At 41.6% G+C, this 26,938-nt stretch overlaps 1 long non-coding RNA gene and 1 pseudogene across 2 annotated transcripts in view; both read right to left on the bottom strand.

Annotated features, from left to right (window-relative positions):
• LOC110257768 (uncharacterized) overlaps positions 1-26,938 on the bottom strand; it is a 575,664-nt gene that overhangs the window by 302,214 nt on the left and 246,512 nt on the right. The window lies entirely within an intron of this gene.
• LOC146394517 (large ribosomal subunit protein eL21 pseudogene) lies at positions 1,175-1,643 on the bottom strand (annotated as a pseudogene).

The raw sequence follows: 26,938 nt of genomic DNA, 5'->3' as shown, positions 1-26,938 counted from the left end.
GAAGGGCATACCCCCGACAGCCATGGCACCTTTAGCCTTGACTGCCGAAGGCCTGAATCTGAACAGAAGCCTGGTGCACATCCTGTCCCAGCCAAATTCAGCTAAATCAGCTGAATCATAGCTGACCTGCAGACCTAGGAGCGTAAAAATAAATATTTGATGCAGTAACCAGTCAGATTTTCAAGCTGTTTGTTTGGCAGTTAACAACTAATACAGTCATCTTAAATAGAGAGTCTCTCCCAGGCCATCGTTTGTCAGAATAGGGGTGGTCAGCCACAGAAACAAGAAGAGAAAGCCTGCGAGGTAAATGGATCTAGCCAATATCCACTCACAGGTGTGGTGAACCACACCCAAGGCCAGAATCCCCCTGATCTGTGTGTGCAGGCATATATTTAAACATTAAACATTCATATCATGCAGTAAACTCTTTTTGTTCAGATTCCATGCTTACCCAAGAACGCTATGATTGTGATTTGGCTTCACGCATAGTTTACTTCCAGGGAAAGAATTTGCTGGTCATTGAAATAACTAAATGATATAACATACTAAATAAGGAAGTTCAGAGCCTTGGATAGAGCAGAACCCAAGAAGTTTTAGTCCTCTCAGGTCCTTTCCAAAGCCCTCTAGGGTCCTTTCCCAGATGAAGGCAATATTTCCCACTCTCCGCATCAGGAACTAGTTCTTGCTTCTGCTCAGCACTTCAGATTCTATTCTTCTCCACATGAGCCCTGTCTGGACAAAGGCAGGTCAGATGACTTTCCTAGAGTCACGTCTTTAATGTATGCTTTGCCCCTTAAAATGAAGACTTGCACAAAGCAACCCAGACATACTTTCAGTATCTGTAACTTCATGTTCTAATGGAAGTGCTAGAAATATAAACAGATCTGAAATCAACCCCACAGTTTCCCAAATGCCTGATGAGAGGCTCCCTCCTTATTTAAGGAAATGATTTCATTAAACATGGGTCTTCATTCCTTTTTTTTTTTTTAATTAACCAATGGAGTATATTTCACAATGAACTACCTCACATCTTTCAGGGGGAAAAAATCACTACATTTGAATAATAAAGACGTCACCCACTGAATTCAAACACAGAATCTGCTTTACATGTTTCTTTGAGCGAAGGCACACAACACTTCTACTCAATTAAGAGAAACATGTGTACAGTCCAGTTTCATAGGGAGTGGGTTCCAATAGTTGAGACTCCTTTCCATTGGTTCTCCCAAATGTGCTTTTCTGGGGAGGAGCAGGCTGGCGCTTCACCTGAACCCAAGTACCTATTTCTGTGGCTTCTCTCTTTTTCTGATAATTTTCCTTCACATGTTTCAGGAAGCTGTGTCAGCTTGTAGATGGCTTAATATGCTCGATATGCTCATTAATTCTCTTGGCAAGAATCTTGCCCTTAACTTGTTTGTGACAGTGCCAACAGCATGCTGGGCTACATCGTAGACTCTTCCACTTTTGCCATGCTCCTTGTGCAATGCTCCTTTTTGAACAGTGAGCATTCCCTTGATGTCTACAATATCACCTTTCTTGTAGATTTGCATGTATGTATGGCCAAAGGAATAACTCCATGTTTTCTAAAAGGTCTAGAGAACATATATATAGCAGCGCCCCATCTCTTTTCCCTTTATGTTGGTCATGTTCATGAGTTACTGAAAGATGGCGGTGACCAAAAGACTGGGTCTCCATTCTTAAAAAAATGTTACCTTCAACTACCTGCATATGGCCAAAACCCTTTCTGTCATTCAAGTTTAACTTTTGTCAAAACAAATGAGCTGTAAAAAGTCAAGAAGATACATGCAAATGTTCTAGATCCCCAATAGGCAACAGTGTAGGTCAGTTTTGTGATCTTCTGGTACCCAAGTGAAGATATATAAACTGATGAATTAAGCCTCAAATCAAAGCACCAGCTTTCTTTTAAAAATGTTGATTTTCATTTGTAGTATATTTGGTTAGTATTCATTATAATTCAAATCTTGGAGAGGTTAAATAGTTCCATTTTATGTGTGTGGAACCTACAACCCAGGGGGTGGGGAGCTAAATGAATTCATCTATCAGGCATGCCATGATGTCATAGGTAAAACCTAGAACTCACTTATTAGACACTTTTTAGCTGACTAAATAACTTTGTGTGCTCTTCTGATATTCAGTTGCTTGGGGATCACACTGTGTAGAAATGCTAGTGAGAAACAGTTATTAAAGTGAACATTCCTACTACATGGGCACTTTATATATCACTGAAGCTTCCTATAATCCAAAGTGGCACATCAATAAGCTCCTGGGAGTGCACAGTAGAAAACACATTGAACACATTAACCAGGAGGCAGCTCTGTTAGAGCAAAGACAGACCATGAGACAGTGGCCAAAGCAGAGACACTAAGTGGAAAGGAGAGGCGTGGCATTGCTCTGCACAGGCATCATGAAGAAAATGGACATTTAAGTTGCTTGCAGCGACTAAGGCACTTTAGTGCCATGAAGCCTTGAGAAGTCATTCAGGCTGTCTTTTTGCTTCCCATTCAGAAACTAATCAGAACATTCCAAATAAACTAAGAATAGCAGATGTGGGAGTTTCTATCATGGCTCAGAGGAAATGAATCTGATTAGTACCCATGAGGAGGCAAGTTTGATCCCTGGCTTCGCTCAGGGGGTTAAGGATTTGGCGTTGCCATGAGCTGCAGTGTATGTGGCAGATGCGGCTTGGATGTGGTGTTGCTGTGGCTGTGTCATAGGCCAGCAGCTACAGCTCCAATTTGACCCCCTAGCTTGTGAACTTCCATATGTCGCGGGTACAGACCTAAAAAGACAAAAAAAAAAAAAGCAGATGTTTTCTCAAAAGTGAGATGCCTTTAGGGACTGATGTGTACAACAAACAAACAAATAAGGCCACTAATTCTTCCAATATATAGTCATCAGATGCTCAGGGAAAATAAAGAAATACAATATAACTTTTATTAAACACCCACTCCAGACCATGGCAGAGATTAACTACATTTCTCAAAGAAGAAAACAGAGGTTTCAAGAGGTTATATTTCCCAGGGGCCTATTGTTATAGGCTTCAAGTCCCCTTCAAGGAGATTAAACCCAAAGCCTCTGGTCATGTCTCATTCTAATGTCCTTCCCCAACACCTTGAGCAACCTGGTCTGCTTCTCCCTACTCCCTACAAAGAAAGGTATGTGGACTCCTCACCCCACCTCTGTATCTCCTCTTCCCCATGCAGATGAGGCATCCTGCCCAAAGTCAATCAGAGGATCAAAATGCACCCCTATACAAAGACCAATCAACACTCTGCCCTTACACACACACACTGGTCCACGGGGCGGCCGGGGGCGGGGGGGCGCGGCGGAAATCAGGTCCCAACATGGGGATATAAAAAAAATGGTAAAGTCAAGAGGGCCCTCTTTTTCACGGCACGCACTCTCTCTCTCTGAAGATGTACTTTTGCTTTAATAAATTTGTAAAGCGCCTGCTGTTTCAACATTTTGCTATGGCGGGGCTGGGATGGAGGAAACAATGCAATTCTATCATACAAATTACTGGCCCACACAGCTTTGAACTCACAACTTAATGTTCTTTTTTTTAATTATAATGTGTTCATAATCAAGAATTGTTTATTAATGAAATTTATTTTAGAGTTTGCCAATTTGCCTTTCTCTTCTATTGCTTGTATTAAATCAATTTTAGGAGCACTAAGTCAATCTGAGGAGTGGGGAAATCATTTTGTGGTTGCCATTAGCACATATGTTAACTTCAATTACTCTTCCATTCCTTTCCAAATCAAAGCACTCAAAGTCTTTACATAATTTTAACATCCCTGGTGGTTATTTCCTGTCTGGAAATGTTCACTGTTCTTAGAATGTCACCTTTGTACAAATGGAAATTTCTGGGTCATTCTCTCAGGGTCCTGGTAATAATCAATACATTTTCTCAACTATTGACTTTCCGAAATCTTGTGGTATGCCTGAATGGCTTTGGCTGTAATCACAAAAGCCAGGCACTATTTGTCATTATTTTGCTATGCAGAATTTTGCTGGCTCTTTCTTTCCTTCATCACAATGTCACAGAACACCTTGAAGGACAGAAAGCAAGCTGGAGGTATGAGAACCTTCTCCCTCAGTTTTCCAAGAAACCTTTAATTTGGCAGTTGTGAGTGCTGAGGTTCACAAAACTTCCTTAAAAGAAGCCAGCACAAAAGGGGAATTACTGCTGCAGTTTTTCAAGACAACAGTAAACCATAGAGCCCATCTTTTTTTTTTTTTTTTTTTTTTTGTCCTTTTGCCATTTCCTGAGCCGCTCCCATAGCATATGGAGGTTCCCAAGCTAGGGGTGGAATCGGAGCCATAGCCTCCAGCCTACGCCAGAGCCACAGCAACGCGGGATCCAAGCCACGTCTGCAACCTACACCACAGCTCATGGCAACGCCGGATCCTTAACCCGCTGAGCAAGGGCAGGGATCAAACCCACAACCTCATGGTTCCTAGTCGGATTCGTTAACCACTGAGCCACAATGGGAACTCCAAGCCCATCTCTTTTAGAGTTACACATCCACATCACCCACAAGATAGAATATCTGCCTATATCTGCAGGGGAAAGATAGTCATCAACCCCCAGCATCGTACAGTCATCATCATTACTGAAAGGAAAAGTACGATTTCTCTTTGTTTTTCATATTCTAACTGCTAAGGATTTGGTCAAGTTTGCCCCACTGCCTCTTGACAAATTAAGAAACAGCTAATCCAATTCTCTGCAGACTTACAGGGCACTAGCCCTATGCTGAAAATTGTTGTGCTCTGAGTCAGTATCACCATAACCAATTTTAAAGAGAGGGCTGGGAAGGAAGACATAGGCTAAAGGGCGAAATCCGGATGTTGTATAGGAGAGAGAACACACCCAGAAGGAAGAGATAAGAGGGGAAAGTTTAAAAAGGAGAAAGACAATGCAAGTGGTTAATTTAAGAGATGGCAGGTAGGTAGGTAGGCTGAAAGTTCTATAACTGAGAAGGATGCTAACGGGCTTTCCCAGGACAGGCCCTTTCCTCTTTCCCTCTACTTTAGCTTCTCTCTGAAGTACCTAGATAACAGTATCTGATGTACATTTGTTGAGTTGTTTCACAGATGTGAAATCCCCCACCAACTGGAAAATGTTAACAACTTGAAGACCATAAGCACAGGCTTCCTGGAGCCTGAGGACTGATAATGTTTATCCTTGTGATGCAGCCCTGTTACCTCACCAACAACGCATCAGAGAATTGTGCAGGAGCTGACCACTTACCCTGTGAAACTGAGAAGGGCCCTGTGGGGCTCCTGGGCACACAAGCCTTTCTATGTCCTCCATTTCTTGCTTTTAGGGAATAAGCTTCAGCCTCCATGACCTTCCCTGAGTTCCAAAGGATAATTTCAAACAGTTGCCAATGAAGGAAGTGAGGGGATGCAAAGACCAGGGAGGAACAATGAAGAGACAACAGTGCAGCCTGGGGGTAGGGTCCTGGTTCCTCCTCAAGGAAAACGAATAACAATATCTTTTGACTTCTTACACAGAACTAAAACCCCCAACAAATGGAAGATGTTATAACGCATTCTTCATTCCTGAAAGAAGGATCACCAGCTTTGAAAAACAGTGAAAGCATGCATCTAAAGTGATCCTTAACTGTGGCCCAATTTTTTATTCTCAAAACTATAAAACCATCTCCCAATCTCTTCCAAGGCATTAGCCTTGTCATGAAGGGATTAGCCTGCTGTGGCCCTCTTTGCCTGGCAAAGCAATAAAGCTATCTTTGTTTGCCCGCACCAAAACTCTGTCTCTGTGTTTGTATTCAGCACCAGTGGACAGAGGTCAAGTTTCTGCAACACCTGTGACCGCCCTCCCTAGACATTTTTTTTTTTTTTTTGGTCTTTTTAGGGCTGCATCCATGGCTAGGGGTCAAATCAGAGCTGTACCTGCCAGACTGCACCACAGCCACAGCAACTCAAGATCCAAGCCTATACCACAGATCACAGAAACACCAGATGCTTAACCCACTGAGTGAGGCCAGAGATTGAACCCACATCCTCGTGGATACTAGTCAGGTTCATTACTGCTGAGCCACAATGGGAACTCCCCTCACATGGCTTTTAAAAAATGCTTTGCTAAAACTCTTCAAGGAATTTGAGGTTTCAGGGGTCATAAGCCACTTGTCTCCTTGCATGGCCCTGCAATAAAACTTTCTCTGCTCTAAGCTCTGACATTTCTGTTTGTTTGGCCTCACTGTGTATTAAGCACACGAACTTGAGCTAACAGTTCTATTACTTTCCTACAATCATATCTTTAATATATTTTCACTCTTGGAAAGAAAACTGCCAATGATGCAGCTCTGACAGAAGCTTTACATGCCTACAGTCAGTTCTTAAACAATACTCTTTCCACCTAATCAGAATAAAGGAGAGCAAAAATGAATAGGAATATTTCTCCTTTTATCCATAGGTATTGCTACCCTTATCCCTCAAGTTGCTTATTTTATGGCTTATTTCTTGTTTCAAAACCCCTTTATAATCTTTTCAACATGATTTTACCCAGAAAAGGCTAGATAAAAGAAAGTAAGAGGAATTCCTGCTGTGGCACACCAGGATTGGTGACAGCTCTGGAGTGCTGGGAAGCAGGTTCCATCCCTGGCCCAGCAGAGTGGGTTAAAGATCTGGCATTGTCACATCTGTGGCATAGGTCACAACTGCAGCTCTGATCTGATCCCTGGCCTGAGAATTCTATATGCTGTGGGGTGGCCAAAAAAAAGGGAATAAAAGAAAAGAAGAAATAGAAATCCACAGCATCATTTAGCTAAGCTGCATTAAGGGTGATCCAACGTATGTCAATAAATTGACAATGTAGAGGAAAGACAAACAAGCAAGTAGGCCAACAAAACCTTAGCAACATATAGAAAAAGACCACAACTTTAAAAATGAAATGAAGTTGTTGGTATAATTTTCCTTTTTATAAATGGCATCATTTCACTCCTAAAATATTTGAAGGCTGTTCTATCCTTTTAAGAGCAAATACTGTGATTTTATAGTCCATAAAGATTTAATATCATCATCCTTTTGAGCACTTTATCAGGCTGCAAGTATTTTATATTCTATGATGGATTTCCCCAAAATGCTCATTTCTTTTAAGCTAAGATAGACCTGTAGCTCTTCCAGAGTTAGAAGAAGCCAGAAGACAGGGGTTAAATGTTACAAAACAAAGATTCATTTGTTTGTTTGCCTTGCCAGGGATAGCCAGGGCCCTTAGAGATGCATTCAGCAGGTCTCTCTGAGAATTCAAAGAGCTAAATATTTAGGGAAAAGGGTTGAGGGGAACAATTTTTTTCTCTACCCTTCTAGGTTCTTGGCTGTGACACACTCAACCCCATAACAACACAGATTAGCAAAAGAAAAATAAAAAGAAGTTTAAATACCATGGATACCTCCTGTATATATCAAAGAGACTCAGAATAACTGAGTTACTCTCTGAAATGGTCCAAGTCTCCAAAGCCACCACGTCTAATAACAACTCCAGCTAAAGACAAAAGAAAGTGTTGGCGTGGAGAGAGGCCCGTTATGGGAGGGGACCAGGAAAAGCACAGCAAACAAGGGTCAGGTTGTTCTCCAGATGAAAATCCATGTGTTCGCCACTGTTGAGTGTTTCTAGAGACTTAGTCATCCTCCTCTTCCTGGAACAGGAGGGAGACACCTTACAAGTGGAAACTGCATTCATAAACTTAAATTATCTTACAAAATGGTAGCTTCTACTTGGTTTTCAAAGCTTGTCCAGTGTCTGATGTTTCTAAAAAATAATCAGCTCAAGATAATCCTTCTGCCAAAGAGGCATATTTGGGGTGGCAAATTCTGCCTCTCCTTCAGGAAAACATACTCCAGATAGAGCAATACTCTGGATTGAGTCCTCTGGTTGTCTCACAATGTGGATTGTGATAGATTGCTTGAGTTGTTAGTTTCAGATTTCACATCACTGATGCAAGGAAGTCTGGTTCCAAACATGTCTGATACGGAGATGTCAAATCCAGTGAGACTTGGGCCATTCTGTACATGCTTGAAGCCTATCAAGGATGTTCTTTAACATAGAATAATGATTCAATCTGTAAAATATATGTTTTTATTGATACTTTTTTTATGGTCAAACCTGTGGCATATGGAAGTTCCTGGGCCAGTGATTTAATCCGAGCTGCAGCTGTAACCTATGCCACAGTTGCAACAAAAGCAGATCCTTTAACCCAGTGCACCCAGCTTGGGATCCAACCTGTACCTCCATAGCAACCTGAGCCACGGCAGTGGGATTCTGTTTTTTGTTTGTTTGTCTGTTTGTTTGTTTTTTGCTTTTTAGGGCCACACCCGTGGCACATGAAGTTCTCAGGCTAGGGGTCAAATCGAAGCTGCAGCTGCCAGCCTATTGTGGCTGTGCGAGATCCAAGCCACGTCTGTGACGTACACCACAGCTCACAGCAATGCTGGATCCTTAACCCACTGAACTAGGCCAGGTATCGAACCCACATCCCCATGAATACTAGCCAGATTTGTTTCTGCTGAGCCATGACAGGAACTCCCTGCAATGGGATTCTTAACCCACTGATCCACAGCAGTAACTCCCTGATACTTGTTTTGAATGTGGAGTTCTCCAAGATTATTTTGACACCCCTGGTTCCAAGAAAAGTATTTTGGATACCTATTATATAATATGTGTTAAGACGTATTTCATTTACTTCTTACCACAACCCAAGAAGGTGCTATTAGCCCAGCAAAGATACTTATTATTTTTCTAAAGTGGATTTGTAAGGTTAGTACAAACATCTATTTACAAAGGTAAGTCAACTAACATTAGAAATGGAAAACAATAACCTGGTGACTGGAGACCCCATTTAAGCAGTGGCACTGGAGACTAGATGAAATTTCCATTCTGTCTGATTCACTTTAATAGAAATCTATTTTACAGAGGCAGGTCTGGGTTGCATTTGCTATAGTCATTTGCTGACACTGAGCAGGGGCAGGTTTTCATTCTAGAAAGGGTTATTTTTATTCCAGGTCTAAATTTCTCCCCTGTATAATAGTTATTTACAACCTATGACTTATCTCTCCTGTTAGGACAGTGAATCCCTTGAGGCCAGAGTGTCTTATTTTCAATTATCCTCTCACAGCATCTTTCAGGGAGAGTTGTTCAATAGATATTTGTGAAACAACTAAATAAAGAGTCTCAAACTATTTAACCACTCAGGCATACATTAGTTTTCTTGTGTGATTCTCATGGGACTTGTTTGTGCATACCTGTGGGGCAAGCTTGGTTCTGCTCTCCCCGTACTTATATTCTGGTACAGAGAATATACACCAATACATTCTACACCAATAAATGAGTAGAAGTAATTAAGATGCTTGCAATGATGGAGGCGTACACCAAGAAAAACAGGAGCCTGGATGATGCTGCCCCTTAGTTTGCTGGAGAGTGAGGGAGAGCTGGGCAGACTGAAGGGGAGAAGAGCTGACATAGGCTCTGTCCAGCCAAGGCAGAAAAGTTCATACAATCGCAGCAGGATGAACCCAGAAGGACAAGTTAATTTGGTGAGTAAGAGAATGGGACAGATAGGAATGTACAGAATTTTATAATGAAAAGAGCACTCATGTGAGTCAAAAGACCTACTTCTAGTTCCAACTCTGCTACTGAATTACTGAATTACCTGAGGTAAGTAACTTAAACTCTCTAAAACTGTGAAGTGTGTATTCATTGTCCAAGTTAGGATTTAGTGTCCTATGTTAAGAAACAGAACAAAAGATAAAATAAGACAACAGGCTAAGTACGGTCCCTTATGTTAAACTGAGTCCCTCCAAAAGCAAATTTCCCTGCCAAGTTTATGATTACCCTCTCTATCCAAAACTTTATTCCCTTTCTTGTCCCCTTTGACCTCAATCCTGTGCTAACTGAACACTAATCAACCAGAGACAAATGACCAAAGAGCTATCGTCATTAATATCATTAACATACAAACTCAGGGCAAAATGAGCTCAGACAAAAAGTTGTTCCCATCGTGGCTCAGCAGAAACAAATCTGACTGGTAACCATGAGGACACAGGTTCGATCCCTATCTTCACTGAGTAGGTTAAGGATCTGGTGTTGCTGAGACTGTGGCGCAGGCCGGCAGCTACAGCTCTGATTTGACCCCTAGCCTGGGAACCTCCACATGCCACAGGTATGGCCCTAAAAGAGACCAAAAAATTGAGCTCAGAGACCCACAAAGCATGGCCTGCCATAAACCATAGACATTCTGACTCCCCAAACTACGATTAAGAAATGTCACAAGATGTGATTAATCTCACCTTCTCTGTTCTTCCCCTTTAAAAACTCTGAACTGGAAGACCAGGTTGCAATGGATCTGAGGCTTGTCTCCCAAAATCTTGCTTGCCGTGCTGCAATAAACCCTTACTTTGCTGCAAACATCTGCTGTCATAGTTGCCTTTCTGCACTGTGGGCACACAGGCCCTTTCTAAATGATTATACTAAGCCCCACATCACCAAACCAGGACCTGACTTAATTATAGCTTTAGCTCTCCCAGAAATGGAATCATAAACCAGTTAATCAGGAATCATCTGATCAGCACTACTTAGGTCATCTGTCCAACAGACCCCTGTCATCCTCTAAATGACAGTAACTTTGCAATAACCAACCCAGGTCTTTTTTTGCCTGGTATACTTTTCTTGTTCCTGTCCCCTCCTGCTAATACAAGTCTTTCATTTTGTACAACTCCTCAGAGCTTCTATCTGTTAGATTGGACACTGCCTGATTCGTGCAGTTTTTGCATAGATAAACTCTTAAAACTTTTAATGTGTCTCAGTTTCTCTTGCTATTGTATTCTTTGCTCAAAACAATACCCCATGTCTCCTGCAAAATGATCCTTTCTATATCCTAATTGTGCGGTTCAAAGAGAAGTCCCCAACCCTTTACAAATGGCCCTTTTGGCCACTTGATATATTGCCCACAGACATCCAGAACATGGACTCTGGAGTCAGATTTTCTGAGTGTGAGTCCTGGTCTTAGCACTTTCTGTGTGACTTTGGCTAATTTACTGAATCCCTGTAAGACTTAGTCTTCTTAAATTTAAAGTATGTACACTAAATAAAAGATCATCTATGTCAGCTACATGGAAAGCATTCAGCATGGTACCTAGAACACACCAAAAAGTCAGCTTTAATTATTATTTCTTCTTCATCATCATCGCCATCATCACCACTTGAGCCAGGGTTTTGGGCAGCCAGGTTCCCGGCTGTATGTAAGAAGCCAGGACAAGGGCAGACACAGGAAATGGAGAAAGCCTTTAATTCCAACCTCCCTGAATCCCAGCTCACCCACAGCTTTGCATGCTGTGGTTATATGATCAGAAAAATTCTCCTCTTTAACTAGTTTGAGTCAGATTTTTGTTACTCGTGATCAGAAGTCCTAACAGAATGAAGATGGAAAGCATGGAACTTTGCAAGTTCCTACTTTAGAACTTTTTTTAACCCCAAATTTCATTGCAATCTTACCGCCTCCTGCCCCTTTTCTTTTTCTTTTCCTTTTTTTTTTTTTTTTTTTTTGTCCTTTTAGGGTCGCACCCGTGGCATATGGAGGTTCTCAGGCTAGCAGCAGAATCAGAGCTGTTGCTGCCGGCCTATGCCACAGCAAGCCCAGACACAAACCTTGTCTGTGAGCTGCAGCACAGCTCATGGCAATGCCAGATCCTTAACCCACTAAGCAAAGTCAGGGATCAAACCCAAAACCTCATGGTTCCTAGTCGGATTTGTTTCTGCCACGCTTTGTTTCCGTCACTTTACTGTACAGTATAAAACTGACAGAATACTGTAAACCAACTATAATGGAAATAATAAAAATTACTCAGCCATAAAAAAGAACAAAATAATGCCATTCGCATCAACATGGATAGAACTAGAGACTCTCATCCTGAGTGAATTAAGTCAGAAAGAGAAAGACAAATACCATATGATATTACTTATATCTGGAATCTAATATATGGCACAAAGGAATCTTTCTACAAATAAGAAAAACCATGAACTTGGAGAACAGACTTGTGGTTGCTGAGGGGGAGGAGGACGGAGTGGGATGGACTGGGAGTTTGGGGTTAGCAGATGCTAACTACTGCATTTGGAGTGGATAAGCGATTATATCCTACTGTACAGCACAGGGAACTATATCTAGTCACTTTTGATGGAACATGATGGAGAATAATGTGAGAAAAAGAATGTGTAAATATATCTATATGTATACCTGGGTCACTTTGCTGTATGGTAGAATTTGACAGAACAATGTAAATTGACTATAATAGAAAAAATAAAAACCTAAAAAAAATAAAAAGCAAAACTTCAAATCCCCTGCCCCACAACTTATTTTGCCATTGCCTCCAAAATACATGCCTTTGTTTCTCCTTGATTTCAATGGGATGCTTAAAAATCAGTATTTACTGGTTAAGCAGGTGTACTCATTTATTGCTGATGGTAGCATAAACAGCTTTTGAGGAATAAGACAACACATAAAGATGCTCAAATCTTTTAAAATAATAATTCCACTCCTAGGAATATTAAATTGAAGGCAACAAGTATGTACACAAAGATTTTTCTCTCCAACATCCATAAATCAGAAACTATATAAATGTGCAACTTTCAGGGAACAATTTAATAAATTATGGTACTGAAAAACAATGCACTAATACGCAACCATTAACATAACAACTATAAATATAATATAGAAGTATGAAAAATAATTGATTTAATATCAAATAAATTAGGATAATGCTGAAAATATGCAAATAAGAATTCACATATGAAAGTTAAGCTGCAAAAATTAAAACAGATGTTTTATGGTGGTTGGTGGGCTTTCTTTTTATTTTCTGTACTGGTTATTGACATTATCTCTGAGCTTCAAACCTGCTCACGTATACAGCTCTGTGCTGTTGGGACCAAGACTTCAAAGCCTGGTTCTACTCACCAACTGCTGGCTGCTAGGCTCTACCACTAAGGAGTGCTAGAGGAAGCTGGTAAAACTGAAGGATGACAAAAGGAAATTACTGTTTCTTGTTCTTTGGAGTCATCTCAATAGTGATTCTTAACCTCAGCAGCAGCTTCTAGATGCAGTCTGTAGTTTTTTTTCATATATCCAGAACCAGCCTCATTGTACCCTCTCACAGATGGCCCACACTCCACCTTCATAGGTCTGAACCGAGTTCCTGAGATGACTCGTTTAAGGTCTGTATTGAAATAATCCCAACCTCTTTCCTTCATTCCCACAGTCCTAAGAGCATTGACAGTTTCCTGCTATTACTGCCACTGGTATGCCGCCATGTCCTCACTTTGCCTTTTTTGGTTCTCTAATATCTGATCAACAATTTCAATTAAAATATATACATATATATATGTGTGTGTATATATATATATATGTGTGTGTATATATATATATATCAACTCTCACTAATAGGAAGCTAATGCATGAAAAATAACTGAAGATAGTAAATATTGCTTTTATTTCCTGCATAAAACCAATTCAAACTCTGATACTTATATAGTCTTGCTTTGTGCCAGATGAAGAATATCAGATAAATAATAAATAAATTTTGATCTTCCATAGGTTGCTTTTAGTATTCACATTCACTCTTAAATTAATGCACAGATCCGATCTGAAACTCCATGTGATGACACCTAAGAAAATTAATCTGCAGCTCTGTTCATTCAACAAACATTTACAGAGCACCTTCTATGCGACAAAGCTCTTACCTACAAGAAAACCAACGGTTAAAAAATCATGTGATAAATACAGTGATAGGAATAGGCTCAGGTTGCCATGGGAACAAAAGGCCTCTTTTGTATGTTTGGACCACTTTCTCTGCTACCTATTGCTTCAAAGAAAGTAGGAAGATTTTAGCCCGAAGGATGAGGAGCAAAAAAAAGAATTCTAAGAGATCCCACTGATAAAGGGCAAGGAGGTGTGAAAAAAAAGCATAGCTACTTGAAGATCTGTGAATAGTTTATGGCAGTAGCAAGGTTGGCATGCAGCAAAGATATGGGCCTGATTCAGCTGGTGCAAGAATCTAGAGTCACTGATGGATTTTCAAACAATATCTCGATACTTTCACGACATTTCCTGCCTAGCATGGGTTTTGACAACTGGCACACTGACAGGATTCTGTGGCCTGCTGTCAGCATAAGTAGGATATGTCCCTGGTGGCTTCTTAAATCGCCTTTCATCTACCAACTCCTTTATCCATCTTTGCTTACTCTATATTGATTGCTGCTTGATGTCTTCAAATCCTTGTTTACTCTGGCCTTTATACTTTGACATCTCTATTGATTACATTTTCTCTGCCTCAAAACCTTCCCACTTTTTTTGCTCCCCTGGCTTGCCTGCTATTCCATGGTGCTGGGCTTGTTCTAGGCATGACTGCTCCGATTTCATCTATTCAATTTGGTCCTGTTAGACTCTCTTGGTGGTCGACCCCAACAAGCAGCCCTGAGGAGTGAAAGTCATTATCCAAGGCTCTCTCTGACACCTGACCTTGATCCCAGAGACCCTGCCCTTTGAGAAACATGTGGCAGAGGGTTAGGTGTGAATTTGGAATAGGATTTGAGCCTAAGCAGACCTGTGTTTATATCTCTGGCCCAACACTCACTAGTTTGATAAAGATGGTGCTCACCGAATATTCCATCTGCAACCTCATATTTTCAGCCTCCCTTCCAGGTAGATTGGTGTCACATGACTAGTTCTGACCAATGAGAAGCAGTTAAGAACACCGTGTCCTGTCCATTACTTCCTCCTCTGCTTTCGTGGAAACCTGCTCCAGATGAAAGACAGAGAAAGTGGCAGAGTCTCCATCATCTTGGTTCTTTTAGTAACTATATGAGGTAAATTCCCTGACTGACCCACATCAGATATGTGCCACAAATAAGAATAAACAAACATAATAAGCACAGGAAAACTTTGTTATGTTAAAACACTTAGATTTCAGAGATAATTCTTTCCATTTAATCCTCTCTTAATAAATCCATTAATTACATGGATTTGGACAAGGGATGTAACTTTATTTATGTATTTATTTATTTATTTATTGGCCACCCTGTAGCATATGGAGTTCCCAGGCCATGGATCAAATCCTAGCCTCGGTTGTGACCTATGCCACAGCTGCATCAACCACCGGATTCTTTAACCCACTGTGCCAGGCCAAGGATAGAAGCTGTGTCCTGGCATTGGAGAGACACCTCCAATCCCATTGCACCACAGCAGGAACTTCAAGACTTCTTCAGTCTTCAGTTTTCTCATCAGAAAAATAGGAATGCTATCTTGCTATGGACTGAATGCATACACCTCACGTTCATGTGTTGAAATATCATCCCCACTGTGAGTGTGTTTCTAAGTGGTGCCTTCATGAATTAATTATTAGAACTAGTGCCTTTATAAAAGGGGCCCAGAGAAATCCCTCACCCCTTCTACCATGTGAGGACACAGTGAAAAGAAGGCCATCTCTGAACCCACAATTATGTCCTCACCAGACTCCAAATCTGCTGGCACTTTTACCTTGGACATTTAGTCTCCAGAACCATGAGAAATAAATTTCTGTTGTACATAAGCCACCTAGTCTATGGTATTCCATTATAACAGCCCAAATGGACTAAGCTTCATTGGGCTGGATAAAGATTAATGAGATAATAGGTAAATTACCAACTGTTCCATTACATGTGTTTCTATAGTATAAATTAGTTTGCATGCAATTGGTAAACTGGGGAATGACATGTAATTCAGAAGCCAGGTTGGTCCATGCATCATTTTCCCCAGCACATTGATAGTCTGCCTACTAAGTAACTGGACCTAAGCACCAAGTACACTACACAAGAGACAAGTGTTAGAGATGGAACGAAGTCTTGGTAGAATCCTTCCTCAATTGTCCTTTGACTCGCCTAGACCTCCATCTTCCTGGCTTATGCCAATTTTCTTCTTCATTCCTTCAAAATTGTTTCCTATCTCTTTGCATTTGATATCCAAAGGTTTTGCTTGCTTATGTTTCTGTTTGTCCTTGATGCCCACCTGGCCTTCCAGGTTCTGGCATAGAGCTTATTTTAGGGTATTCCCCTGCTAGCCACATTCTTGTGACCTGGAACTGGGGCCAGGTATCTTGGTTATATTCTTAACATATTATTAGATAAGAGACATGGAGGGATAAGGCAAGGCACAGGAAGGGTGGAGAGTTATTGGATGCAATCCTTAGTGAAGGTAGTTGGCTATGTAACAAGCTCAGGGGGGAAAAAAAAGCACTAGCAGTATGAATTAGATTTGGGAGACATTGTTTTATGGGAAGTAGTTGAACCCATGGGTGAAAAAGAAGCTAACCTATGAGATGATAAATGCACAGGTGACAGAAACTTAGGGAACATTAATATTTAAGGGGCAGTGTAGAAAGTATAAGGTCATTTGGACATGACAGAAAAGAATAATATTTAAGAAACATTTATAGGGAGTTCTCTTCATGGCTCAGCAGTTAAAGAACTTGACTAGGATCCATGAGGATGTGGGTTCGATCCCTTGCCTCACTCAGTGGGTTAAGGATCTGGCGTTGCCGTGAGCTGTGATGTAGGTCACAGACGTGGCTCAGATCCCACATTACTGTGGCTATGGTGTAGGCCAGCAGCTGCAGCTCCAGTTCAACCCCAAGCCGAGGAACTTCCATATGCAGTGAGTGCAGTCCTAAAAAGCAAAAAAAAAAAAACAAAAAACAAAAAATTACAATCCTAAGTATTATACCCAGATTAAACAAAGCACACAACCCACTTTCTTAGACTTTTTTTTTTTTTTTTTTTTTTTAAAGAAATTGTTGTATTATATTGGAGCTGGTGGGAGTATTTTTTTTTAATTTATTTATTTATTTTTTTAATTTTATTTTCCCACTGTACAGCAAGGGGGTCAGGTTATCCTTACATGTATACATTACAATTACAGTTTTTCCCCCACCATTTCTTCTGTTGCAACATGAGTATCTAGACATAGTTCTCAATGCTATTCAGCGGGATCTCCTTGTAAATCTATTCTACGTTGTGACTGATAAGCCCAAGCTCCCGATCCCTCCCACTCCCTCCCCCTCCCATCAGGCAACCACAAGTCTCTTCTCCAAGTCCATGATTGATTTTCTTTTCTGAGGAGATGTTCATTTGTGCTGGATATTAGATTCCAGTTATAAGTGATGTCATATGGTATTTGTCTTTGTCTTTCTGGCTCATTTCACTCAGTATGAGATTCTCTAGTTCCATCCATGTTGCTGCAAATGGCATGATGTCATCCTTTTTTATGGCTGAGTAGTATTCCATCGTGTATATATACCACCTCTTCCGAATCCAATCATCTGTGATGGACATTTGGATTGTTTCCATGTCCTGGCTATTGTGAATAGTGCTGCAATGAACATGCGGGTGCATGTGTCTCTTTTAAGTAGAGCTTTGTCCGGATAGATGCCCAAGAGTGGGATTGCAGGGTCATATGGAAGTTCTATGTATAGATTTCTAAGGTATCTCCAAACTGTTCTCCATAGTGGCTGTACCAGTTTACATTCCCACCAACAGTGCAGGAGGGTTCCCTTTTCTCCACAGCCCCTCCAGCACTTGTTATTTGTGGATTTATTAATGATGGCCATTCTGACTGGTGTGAGGTGGTATCTCATGGTAGTTTTGATTTGCATTTCTCTTATAATCAGCGATGTTGAGCATTTTTTCATGTGTTTGTTGGCCATCTGTATATCTTCTTTGGAGAAATGTCTATTCAGGTCTTTTGCCCATTTTTCCATTGATTGATTGGTTTTTTTGCTGTTGAGTTGTATAAGTTGTTTATATATTCTAGAGATTAAGCCCTTGTCCGTTGCATCATTTGAAACTATTTTCTCCCATTCTGAAAGTTGTCTTTTTGTTTTCTTTTGGGTTTCCTTTGCTGTGCAAAAGCTTTTCAGTTTGATGAGGTCCCATAGGTTTATTTTTGCTCTAATTTCTATTGCTTTGGGAGACTGCCCTGAGAAAATATTCATGATGTTGATGTCAGAGAGTGTTTTGCCTATGTTTTCTTCTAGGAGTTTGATGGTGTCCTGTCGTATATTTAAGTCTTTCAGCCATTTGGAGTTTATTTTTGTGCATGGTGTGAGGGTGTGTTCTAGTTTCATTGCTTTGCATGCAGCTGTCCAGGTTTCCCAGCAATGCTTGCTGAATAGACTTTCCTTTTCCCATTTGATGTTCTTGCCTCCCTTGTCAAAGATTAATTGACCATAGGTGTCAGGGTTAATTTCCGGATTCTCTATTCTGTTCCATTGGTCTGTCTGTCTGTTTTGATACCAGTACCACACTGTTTTGATGACTGTGGCTTTGTAGTATTTCTTGAAGTCTGGGAGAGTGATGCCTCCTGCTTGGTTTTTGTTTCTCAGGATTGCTTTGGCGATTCTGGGTCTTTTGTGGTTCCATATAAATGTTTGGATTGTTTGTTCTAGTTCTGTGAAAAATGTCCTGGGTAATTTGATAGGGATTGCATTGAATCTGTAGATTGCTTTGGGTAGGATGGCCATTTTCACAATATTGATTTTTCCAATCCAGGAACATGGAATATCTTTCCATTTTTTTACATCTTCTTTGATTTCTTTGATTAAGGTTTTATAGTTCTCGGCATATAGGTCCTTTACCTCTTTGGTTAGGTGTATTCCGAGGTATTTGATTTTGTGAGGTACAATTTTAAAAGGTATCGTATTTTTGTATTCCTTTTCTAATGTTTCATTGCTGGTATACAGAAATGCAACTGACTTCTGAATGTTAATCTTATATCCTGCCACTTTGCTGAATTTATTAATCAGTTCAAGGAGTTTTGGGGTTGAGTCCTTAGGGTTTTCTAGGTATAGAATCATGTCATCTGCATACAGTGACAGTTTGATCTCTTCTCTTCCTATATGGATGCCTTTGATTTCTTTTGTTTGTCTAATTGCTGTGGCTAAGACTTCCAAAACGATGTTGAAGAGCAGTGGTGAGAGTGGGCATCCCTGTCTTGTTCCAGATTTGAGTGAGAAGGCTTTCAGTTTTTCCCCATTGAGGATTATATTTGCTGTGGGTTTATCATAAATGGCTTTGATTATATTCAGGAATGTTCCCTCTATACCCACTTTGGCGAGGGTCTTGATCATGAATGGATGTTGAACTTTGTCAAATGCTTTTTCTGCATCTATTGAAATGATCATATGATTTTTGACTTTTTTTTTGTTAATGTGGTGTATGATGTTGATTGATTTGCGTATGTTGAACCATCCTTGTGAACCTGGGATGAACCCAACCTGGTCATGGTGTATAATTTTTTTGATATGTTGTTGGATTCGGTTGGCTAAGATTTTGTTGAGAATTTTTGCATCTATATTCATCAATGATATTGGGCGATAGTTTTCTTTTTTGGTGGTATCTCTGTCTGGTTTTGGAATGAGGGTGATGGTGGCCTCATAGAATGTCTTTGGGAGTATTCCTTCTTCTTCAACCTTTTGAAAGAGTTTAAGGAGGATGGGCACCAATTCCTCTTTATATGTTTGATAGAATTCACCTGTGAAGCCATCTGGTCCTGGGCTTTTATTTGTAGGGAGTGATTTTATGACCTCTTCAATTTCATTTCTAGTGACTGGTCTGTTCAGTTGGTCTGTTTCTGCTTGATTCAGTTTTGGCAGGCTGTAAGATTCTAGAAAATTGTCCATTTCTTCCAGATTGTCAAACTTATTGCCATATAGTTGTTCATAGTATTCTCTTATGGTTTTTTGTATTTCTGCTGTATCCGTTGTGATTTCTCCTTTTTCATTTATAATTTTGGTGATTTGGGTTCTTTCTCTCCTCTTTTTAGTGAGTCTGGCCAGGGGTTTATCAATTTTGTTCACCTTTTCAAAGAACCAGCTCTTGGTTTTATTAATTTTCTCTATTGTTTTTTGAGTCTCTATTTTATTGATTTCTTCTTTGATCTTTACAATTTCCTTCCTTCTGCTGACTTTAGGACTTCTTTGTTCTTCTTTTTCTAATTCATTTAGGTGGAGGGTTAAGTTGTCAATTTGGGATCTTTCTTCTTTTTTGAGAAAGGCCTGGATTGCTATAAATTTCCCTCTGAGCACTGCTTTCGCAGCATCCCATAGATTTTGAGAGGTTGTGTCTTCATTATCATTTGTTTCAAGATAGTTTTTAATTTCCTTCTTGATTTCCTCATTGACCCATTGGTTTTTTAGTAGCATGTTGTTTAGTCTCCATGGAGTAGGTTTTTTCTCTTTGCTTTTCCCATGGTTGATTTCTAATTTCATGGCATTGTGGTCAGAGAAGATACTTGAGATAATTTCTATGCTCCTAAATTTATTGAGATTCGCTTTATGTCCCAATATGTGGTCGATTCTTGAGAATGTTCCATGAGCATTTGAGAAGAATGTGTATTCTGATTTTTTTGGATGTAGTGTCCTGAAGATATCAATTAAGTCTAACTTTTCTATTGTTTCCTTTAGGATCTCTGTTGCTTTATTGGTTTTCTGTCTAGAGGATCTGTCCATTGATGTGAGGGGGGTATTAAGGTCTCCTACTATGATTGTATTCTCATCAATATCTCCCTTTATGTCTGTTAATATTTGTTGTATGTATCTGGGTGCTCCTATGTTTGGGGCATATATGTTGATGATAGTAACATCCTCTCCTTGGATGGATCCCTTAATCATTAAATAGTGTCCTTCTTTGTCTTTCTTTATGTCTTTTGTTTTAAAGTCTATTTTGTCTGATATGAGCGTTGCGACTCCTGCTTTTCTGTCATGTCTATTGGCATGAAATACTTTTCCCCAGCCTTTCACTTTCAATCTATATGTATCTTTTGTCCTAAGGTGAGTTTCTTGTAGGCAGCATATTGAAGGTTTTTGCCGTTTTATCCACTCAGCCATTCTGTGTCTTTTGATTGGGGCATTCAGTCCATTGACGTTTAAGGTGATAAGTGATAGATGATTATTTATTGCCATTTTGAACCTCGTGTTCCAGTTGATTCTATGGTTCTCCATTCTTCCTTTCTTTTTTTTTTTTTTTTTGGTTGGATGGTCTCCTGTTATTATCTGCTTGAGTGTATTTTTTTTTTCATTTTTTGCAAATGCAATATTTGGTTTTGGCTTGTGGTTGCCCTGTTTTTTAAGTATGCTAACCCCTTCCCATAATTGTGTGTTTTAGCCTGATGGTCCTGTAAGTTCAAACACTTCATTATTATATTAAAATTAAGAAGAGAGACATACATACAAACAAAAAGGATTATTTACCTCCTAACATCCCTTGCCCACATTTTATGGTTTTGATGACTCTTTTATTTTTTTCTTTTTAATTTTATTTTGTTTGAAGCATGTTCATGATTAAATCTGTATGCTGGCTTATTTGAGTGACTGCTCTCTGATTGCATCTTCCTCAGTCCTAGTTCTTCCTCTTCTTCTTCTTCTTTTTTTTTTTTTCTTTTCTTTTTTCTTCCCTTTCCTTCCTTTCTTTTTGGTTTAGAGAAGCCCTTTCAATATTTCCTTTAACCTGGGTTTTGTGTTGCTGTATTCTTTAAGTTTTTGTTTGTTGGGAAAAATTTTTATTTCCCCTTCTATTTTAAATGATATTCTTGCTGGATAAAGTATTCTAGGTTGCATATTTTTTCCTTTGAGCACTTTAAATATCTCTTGCCATTCCCTCCTGGCCTGTAGTGTTTCTGTAGAGAAATCAGCTGATATTCTTATGGGGGTTCCCTTGTAGGTAACATTCTGTTTTTCTCTTGCTGCCTTTAGGATCCTCTCTTTATCACTAACTTTTGCCATTTTTATTATGATGTGTCTTGGTGTGGGTCTGTTTGGGTTCAGTTTGTTTGGGGCCCTCTGTGCTTCTTGTATCTTGAACCCAGTATCCTTTAGATTTGGGAAGTTTCCAGCGATAATTTCTTCAAATATATTTTCCATTCCCTTATCTTTTTCTACTCCTTCTGGAATTCCTATTATGCGTAGATTGGCCCGTTTTATATTATCCCATAGGTCTCTTATATTGCTTTCCAGTTTTTTGATTCGGTTTTCTGTCTGTTGACCAGATTGAGTGATTTCCATTATTCTATCTTCCATATCACTGATTCGTTCTTCTGCATTATTCATTCTGGTTTTTACTGCCCCTAGTTCAGTTTGCATCTCTGCAAATGAATGTTCTAGTTTTTCTTGGCTCCTCCTTATATTTTCTAGCTCCTTTCTGAGGGTATCTGCATTGCTGTTCATATCTTCTCTTAATTCCTTCAGTATTTTCACTATTTCTCTTTTGAACTCCAGGTCTGTCAGACTGCAGAGATCAGTTTCATTGTTGACTGTTTTAGGTGAGTTCTCCTGTTGGTTTGACTGGGGGTGGTTTCTCAGCTTCTTCATCTTGCTTGTTGTCTTCTTTCTCCTGAGGGAGTTGTACTCTCCTTTATCGGGTAGTGTTTGCCTTGTCACTGCCCTGGAATATTTCCTGAGGGCTGTCGTTGTTGGTCAATCTTTTTTGAGGCAGTGTGGCTTTTCTGGAGTGTTGATGGGACTAACAGTGTTTCTTTGAAGCAAAGGAGGACTTCCTGAGGGCAGACAGGACTGGGAGGTCCACCCCACGATGGTAGCAGATTTCACTTGGTTCTCAGCACCCCCTGGGGTCTTGGGCGGGTAGCAGGGCCCTTGGAGACTCAAGACGTTCCTCCCCAGGGCAGCCCGACTCAGAAAGACCGTCTGAGATCTTTTCCCGATTCGGCCAGGCTTGTTGCAGCTTTTCTGGGCTGCAGGGGGTCCTGCCTGGAGCTGGCAGTCCTATGCAGCTGGTCCACTAGGTCTCAGCACCCCCTGGGGTCTTGGGCGGGTAGCAGGGCCCTTGGAGACTCAAGAGGCTCCTCCCCAGGACAGCCCGACTCAGAAAGACCGTCTGAGATCTTTTCCCGATTCGGCCAGGCTTGTTGCAGCTTTTCTGGGCTGCAGGGGGTCCTGCCTGGAGCTGGCAGTCCTATGCAGCTGGTCCACTAGGTCTCAGCACCCCCTGGGGTCTTGGGCGGGTAGCAGGGCCCTTGGAGACTCAAGAGGCTCCTCCCCAGGACAGCCCGACTCAGAAAGACCGTCTGAGATCTTTTCCCGATTCGGCCAGGCTTGTTGCAGCTTTTCTGGGCTGCAGGGGGTCCTGCCTGCAGCTGGCAGTCCTATGCAGCTGGTCCACTAGGTCTTAGCACCCCCTGGGGTCTTGGGCGTGTAGCAAGGCCCTTGGAGACTCAAGAGGCTCCTCCCCGGGGGAGCCCGTCTCAGAAAAACCGTCGGAGAATTAGTTCGATCTATTCACGGCCTGGCTAGGCTTGTTCTAGCTTTTCTGGGCTGCAGGCCTTTTCTAGGGGGCTGGTGGTGTTTGGTGCTGCTCTGTGGAAGTGTAGCCCCTCCAAAGGGCAAGCAGGCCTGTGCAGGGAGAGCCCCTGCGGTGGTAGGCTTCAGGCAATTGTTGAGGCCAGCCCTCCTGGATGGCAGGCAGCCCCAGGTTCGGCGAGAGCGTAGGGGGTGGCGGGGGTGGGGGGAGGGAATGCACTGGGAAGCACAGCTTTCTGCTAGCTAGCGGGCCTGTAAGCTTGCTGTGGCGTGGGGGGTATTCTATGGGGACCCACCCCTTCTTCTCTCCCCTCCCCAGCACGGGCGCAGACCAGGCTCTTCTCCCAGGTTCCCTCTGAGGCGGCTTTCCACTTCCCCACCCCTAGAGTATTGCTCCCTTCCTCTGCGACAGCTTTGTTTTCTAGTCTCCCAGGCAGTCTCTGCCCCGTCAAATGGTTTAGAGACCTCCCAAGCAGTTTCCGCTCTTCCCCGCCCCCCTAGCCCGGGGACTAATCTCTGGAGCCGAGGTCTCGGTGCCCAGCCCCCCCCCCCCAGGCGTCCCCCGGCCCTTTCTTGGGGACTAACCTTCGGAGGCGAGGTCTCGGTGCCCAGCCCCAACCCAGGCGTCCCCCGGCCCCCTCTCGGGGACCAACCTTCAGAGCTGAGGTCTCGGTGCCCAGCCCCCACCCAGGCGTCCCCCGGCCCTTTCCCGGGGACTAACCTCTGGAGCCGAGGATTCGGTGCCCAGCCCCCACCCAGGCGTCTCAATTTTTGGTGACTGTGCCCGTAGTTCAGATGGTCCGTTGGGTTCTTGATCGTTTTTCCGTACTCCGACTTACTGCTACACTCTTCTCTGCATCTGGAGATTCCTCCGGTTCGTTTGATCTTTCCCCCGGTAGGAGACTTTCCAGGGTGCGGGATCCCTTTCTCCTCCACAGTTCCCTTTCGGGAGCGCCCGTCCCGCTCGGATTCACCTTCTCTCACTCTCCTCTTTTCTCCCGTTCTGCCCAATAATGTCACGAACTTCTTGCCGTTATTAGAGTTTAGGTTCCTCTGCCAGCGATTGGTTGTTGTTCTGTGCGAGTCATTTCTTCTGTAGATGTGCTTTTTTTGTTGTGTTTGTGGGAGAGGGCGAGCGTGTCCCCCTACTCCTCCGCCATCTTGTCCTCTCCCTCTAGACTTTTTTAATTTATATTTTTAGGACAGTATGCAGTTCCCACCATGGCTCAGTGGTAACGAACCCAACTAGTATCCATCAGGACACAGGTTTGATCCCTGGCCTCAATGGATTAAGGATCTGGTGTTGCCGTGAGCTGTGGTATAGGTCACAGATGCGGCTCAGACCCTGCACTGCTGTGGCTGTGGCATAGGCCAGTGGCTATAGCTCTGATTTGACCCATGGCCTGGGAACTTCCGTATGCTGAGGGTACAGCCCTAAAAAAGACAAAAAATAAAAATACAAGATAAATACAAAATAACAAGACAAAAATAACTAAGGGCAGTATAAATCAGCCTGTAAATGAAAAATATACAATGTATTATGAGATTTAATACAAAAAATTCCAGAAGGTTCTTTATGCAGAAGGTTCTTTATGCAGGCTAATTCACAGGACAATGATTAAGAAATGAACCTGAACTAGGATCGGGTTCACTAAGTTCACTAATTGAACTAAGAAATGATTATTCATTTTTCAAAATGGGAACATTTGAATTTCAAATACTCTGGCATCTCCCCCCAGCCCCCAGAATTTTCAAGTATGAAAGACAGTGGTGCCAAGATTTTGTACCTGCTTTGTCCTTAAGATGTCTGAAGGCAATGTTTGCCCTGAAGCATTTGTTGTCAAAAAAGCCTGAGGTTCTAGGAAGGTCTGAGGGTTACTCTTTTGGGATTTGTGGGTCTGTTCCTTAATAGAATGCCAGTTGATGGTAATAGCAGGAAATACAGGAGTTCCCTTATTGCTCAGAGGGTTAAGGATCTGGTGTTATCACTATAGTGGCTTGGGTTGCTGCTGTGGTGCAGGTTTGATCCCTGGCCTGGGAATTTCCCCATATTGTAGGCATAGCCAAAAAAAAAAAGACCGAGGAAGTACACATTCTTTTAGTTTGCCTCTCAATTTGCATTCTTAATCATTTGGCTGTGAATTAGCCTGCATAAAGAACTTTCTGTTTTAAATTTCATGATACATTATATATTTTTCATTTACAGGCTGATTTATATGGCCCTAATTTTTTTTTTTTTTTGTCTTTTGTCTTTTGGGGGCTGCACCCAGGGCATATGGAAGTTCCCAGGCTGGGGTCAAATCGGCGCTGCAGCTGCCAGCCTATGCCAGAGCCACCACAACGTGGGGTCTAAGCAGCATCTGCGACCTACACCACAGCTCACGGCAATGCCAGATACTTAACCCATTGAGCAAGGCCAGGGATCAAACCTGTGTCCTCATGGATACTAGTATGGCTAGTTATCACTGAGCTACTGGGAGGAACGGGATAGCTAGCTTGCTATTAATCCATGAAAAAGTACTAGAAGTGATTAGTAAAGATGAATTACAAACACTTAGATCATTAAATATCAACATGTCTTTATTAAGAAAGCAAAGCAAGCAATTTTCAATCTTTTTGATAGGAAACCAATATAGTATCTCAGAGGGTCGACACGAAAATTACATACCTAGTATTCAAAAACATATCCCATGTTAGTGTGATAACAAGTGTTCTGGTTTGCTCAGGACTGAGGATGTTCTCAGACATAGGACTTTCTGTTTTAAAACCAGGAAAGTCTTAGGCAAAGCAAGACAAGTTGGTCACCCTACTACAATGCTCTTATAGATGAGATACTCAACCATGGCCTTCAAGATTCTCTTGTTAGGGCAACATATAGTTATTTAAATAATTGAAGCCTATAGGCATTATTTATTTGTTCTCGTTCAGTGGGGAAGGTTGTCTCCAATAGCATGCCATAGGGCTCCTTCCTTCACTATAAGCTGCTGACAGTATTATTTTAATTATTTAACAAATTTTTTGAGCACCTATTATGCTTTCAGCACTTTTCTAAGTCCTAGATACAGCAGAGAACAAGGAAGACAAGGATCCTACCCTTGAAGTAGACAAATAAAAATATAATAGGAGAGTGACATCACCATCATGGTGATTTGACACCCCCCTTTTGTCTCTCCTCTTAAACCTACAACCAGTAAAATATCTATAACTCAACAACGGTGGCTCTGCCCAACACACCAGGACACCACAGAATTCCACATATCTGTTTATCTAAAGGTAGATGGACTGGAGCACATGGAGCAGGCAGAACTAGAGGTACAGTGGAGGAAGTACCTGCAATCCTGGATTCCCAGCCATGGCAGCTAAGCCTGCAGTTCCCAATAAACTGGTAGCATTAGGGGAGGTAGCACACATGACACTGGCCTCCTGGCCACAGCAGCACTCACAGCCACAGGGAACCAGACAACACCAGCAGCAAGGCCTGTGACCCTCTCCATCCATCTGTGAGGGCACCTGAGATAGCACCTCCCTCCCTCCACTCAGCAGTAGTGCCTGAAAACCCAACAATCCT

This window comes from Sus scrofa, chromosome X (genome assembly GCF_054392235.1).
Source record: "Sus scrofa isolate SSC_HxYL_T2T_F1_AM1 chromosome X, Sscrofa_HxYL_maternal_Yorkshire_Landrace_v2.0, whole genome shotgun sequence".
Classification (NCBI taxonomy): Eukaryota; Metazoa; Chordata; class Mammalia; order Artiodactyla; family Suidae; genus Sus; species Sus scrofa.
This window is presented reverse-complemented; position numbering and strand designations above follow the sequence as displayed.